We start from the raw sequence: 4,276 nt of genomic DNA on the forward strand, positions 1-4,276 counted from the left end.
TAGAGCGCCTCGCCGGCCGACCAGCCACGGATTCCCGCCCAGCCAAGCACAAAGATTAGGCGGACGAATCGGAAGGCTGCGGAAAACGGGAGGATCGGGATGGAGGAGAGGCCTGTTCCGCCCAGTCTATGTTGACGAGTGCGTAAAACTCGGTTCCAAGTCGCTCTCTTGTAAACTACAACTCCCGGCCGGCTAAGGAAGCCGGAGCCAAGGGAGCGGAGCGTTGCCTTCTGGGAGCTGTAGTCCTCACCAGGTGACTAGGCGGCAAATAGGAATTGGGCTTAGACTTAGGGATTCGTGCCTGGCAAAGCTGTTATAACACCTCCAAGAACTCGTAAAGTAACAGAGACTACTTTCGACAGCGTTGGCAACTTCTGTAACTTCCTCCTTCGTTAAACTCCTTTGTTACCTCTTATTTAAACTTACAGTTAAGTCCCCTATATACCAACCTTCAGGTGGCGAACTTTCAAAGATGCGAACGTGCATTCCATTAACGTCAGGCGTGAGTGGAATTGCAGCTTGCCCTCCCTCTCCTATTGCTGACGATCCTTCAGCTCTACCATCTCCCACACCTTCTCCCTCCTCCAGTCAGTAACTCTTCTTGCCTGTTCACTCGATGCCAGCACCTATATGCCAGCTGTTGTACTGTACTACTGTACTTTTCAAGATACTGTACTATAAGGTTTCAAATGTTTTATTTTTTGTTTGTTTTTATGTATTATTTGTGTGAAAAGTATTATAAACCTATTACAGTACTCTGTAGCCAATTATGTTAGTTGGGTACCTGGGCTAACTTTGTTGGACTTACGAACAAATTGGACTCACAAACATGTTCTTAGAACAGACCTCGTTCGTATGTAGGGGGCTTACTGTATAGTTTATATTACATATTGTTCAGAAGTCTTGTGCCTGTGTCCTCATCGTCAGCATTATCACTGATTATATTTACCTAGCCAGACATGCTAACTGCACGATCTTCGCACAACGAAAGGGCTTCGAAAACATTATACATATCAACAGGCATTTACTTCAACTGCTATGATCTCCACGTTCACTGAAGCATATTAATTAGCATAATCGATGTTAGAAATAATTCACTGGCAAAATGAATGGTCATCAAGATATGTGGATTGATTAAAAATACTATGTAAGTACCTCAGTTCTTACAGGAACGTGAGTACAGGATTCTGAGATGCCCAGCAGCCTACACCTTCTGTGGCATGATCTTTCTCCAAAATGATTTTTTAAAGGTTTGGGTGGTCAATGTTACATACCATTGTCTTATCATTATATACATAGATACAGATATATATATATAGTCTATTAACATTATTGGAATATTTTGCATTCCTTATTAGCATCACATTAATGTCAGAAGGGGCTCACAGGAGATCACAGTTTATATAGTCAGACATTTGAGTAACCTCACTTTGGAACAGTGTTGGATCTTCCCTCTGCCTGGTGTATGTGTGCTCACTGGTGCTGATCCTGTAATTGGTACAGTTCTCATTTATGGAATTATTCAGTTCCATGCTGTGTATTTCTTATATGTACACTTAAGCAAAAACTCATATGTGTACTTGAAATTGTGAAAATTAAAAATATTCTATCAGACATTTCTTCTTTTGTTTTATAACTACTGCTCTGTACAGTTTATTTATCTCTTCCCATTTTGGAGTATCATTACAGTCTCAACTTACTTCAATTAACTATAATTATTCTCCTCTGGACACTCAAATTGTCCCAGTATGGCTCCTGTAAGCCTACTCCTTTAAATCTGCACAAGCTTTTTGAAGCATTTTTGATTTCCAGGTTCCAGGTTCCAGGCCAGTCTTCATTCTTCCCTGTCCTAGGCCATGTTCCTTCTGGGGGAGAATAGTATTACACACACACACACACACACACACACACACACACACTGATCATAATTAGGGTGGTGGGTAAAATGCTTTTGGGCCAGTTTTGTGGCATTTCTGGTTCACACACATATCATGATGCTGAACCCCACCTTTCCTGTAAATTTTCATTGCCTGTGAAGACTTTCTACTCCATTGCCATAAGCCTTGACTAGATTTTGATGCCCTTTGTCCTAACGTGATCAGCCCAAAACCACCAGGGACAAACCTAGAGTCAGACAGAGTCAGGATTATTGGCTCATTCCAGCGAGAGAGACTACACACCAGAATAACTGTGGGAGGTCTCAGGAAACAAAGGAAAAGACAGAGTTATAGAATGTGGGGGAAGAATGGAGTTAGGTGAAATTTAAAAAGAAGTGATATTTTGCAACAAAAAGAATAAAATACCTAGGAATAAACCTACCTAAGGAGACAAAAGACCTGTATGCAGAAAACTATAAGACACTGATGAAAGAAATTAAAGATGATACAAACAGATGGAGAGATATACCATGTTCTTGGATTGGAAGAATCAACATTGTGAAAATGACTCTACTACCCAAAGCAATCTACAGATTCAATGCAATCCCTATCAAACTACCAATGGCATTTTTCACAGAACTAGAACAAAAAATTGCACAATTTGTATGGAAACACAAAAGACCCCGAATAGCCAAAGCAATCTTGAGAAAGAAAAACGGAGCTGGAGGAATCAGGCTCCCAGACTTCAGACTATACCACAATTCTACAGTAATCAAGACAGTATGGTACTGGCACAAAAACAGAAACATAGATCAATGGAACAGGATAGAAAGCCCAGAGATAAACCCATGCACATATGGTCACCTTATTTTTGATAAAGGAGGCAAGAATATAAAATGGAGAAAAGACAGCCTCTTCAATAAGTGGTGCTGGGAAAACTGGATAGCTACATGTAAAAGAATGAAATTAGAACACTCCCTAACACCGTACACAAAAATAAACTCAAAATGGATTAAAGACCTAAATGTAAGGCCAGACACTATAAAACTCTTAGAGGAAAACATAGGCAGAACACTCTATGACATAAATCACAGCAAGATCCTTTTTGACCCACCTCCTAGAGAAATGGAAATAAAAGCAAAAATGAACAAATGGGACCTAATGAAACTTAAAAGCTTTTGCACAGCAAAGGAAACCATAAACAAGATGAAAAGACCACCCTCAGAATGGGAGAAAATATTTGCAAGTGAAGCAACTGACAAAGGATTAATCTCCAAAATTTACAAGCAGCTCATGCAGCTCAATATCAAAAAAACAACCCAATCCAAAAATGGGCAGAAAACCTAAATAGACACTTCTCAAAAGAAGATATACAGATTGCCAACAAACACATGAAAGGATGCTCAACATCACTAATCATTAAAGAAATGCAAATCAAAACTACATTGAGGTATCACCTCACACCAGTCAGAATGGCCATCATCAAAAAATCTACAAACAATAAATGCTGGAGAGGGTGTGGAGAAAAGGGAACCCTCTTGCACTGTTGGTGGGAATGTAAATTGATACAGTCACTATGGAGAACAGTATGGAGGTTCCTTAAAAAACTAAAAATAGAACTACCATACGACCCAGCAATCCCACTACTGGGCATATACTCTGAGAAAACCATAATTCAAAAAGTCATGTACCACAATGTTCATTGCAGCTCTATTTACAATAGCCAGGACATGGAAGCAACCTAAGTGTCCATCAAGAGATGAATGGATAAAGAAGATGTGGCACATATATACAATGGAATATTACTCAGCCATAAAAAGAAACTAAATTGAGTTGTTTGTAGTGAGGTGGATGGACCTAGAGTCTGTCATACAGAGTGAAGTAAGTCAGAAAGAGAAAAACAAATACCGTATGCTAACACATATATACGGAATCTAAAAAAAAAAAAAAAAATGGTTCTGAAGATCCTAGGGGCAGGACAGGAATAAAGACGCAGACGTAGAGAATGGACTTGAGGACACAGGGAGGGGGAAGGGTAAGCTGGGACGAAGTGAGAGAGTGGCATGGACATATATACACTACCAAATGTAAAATAGATAGCTAGTGGAAGCAGCCGCATAGTACAGGGAGATCAGCTCGGTGCTTTGTGACCACCTAGAGGGGTGGGATAGGGAAGATGGGAGGGAGACGCAAGAGGGAGGAGATATGGGGATATATGTATATGTATAGCTGATTCACTTTGTTATAAAGCAGAAACTAACACACCATTGTAAAGCAATTATACGCCAATAAAGATGTTAAAAAATAATAAATAAATAAAAAGAAGCAATATTTTGATAGCTTCAAAGCAGGGCTGTGTGTGAAAAACTCAACATCAGATCTGGACTGCAGAATAGTCT

Source organism: Balaenoptera acutorostrata, chromosome 14, assembly GCF_949987535.1.
Source record: "Balaenoptera acutorostrata chromosome 14, mBalAcu1.1, whole genome shotgun sequence".
NCBI classification, from domain to species: domain Eukaryota; kingdom Metazoa; phylum Chordata; class Mammalia; order Artiodactyla; family Balaenopteridae; genus Balaenoptera; species Balaenoptera acutorostrata.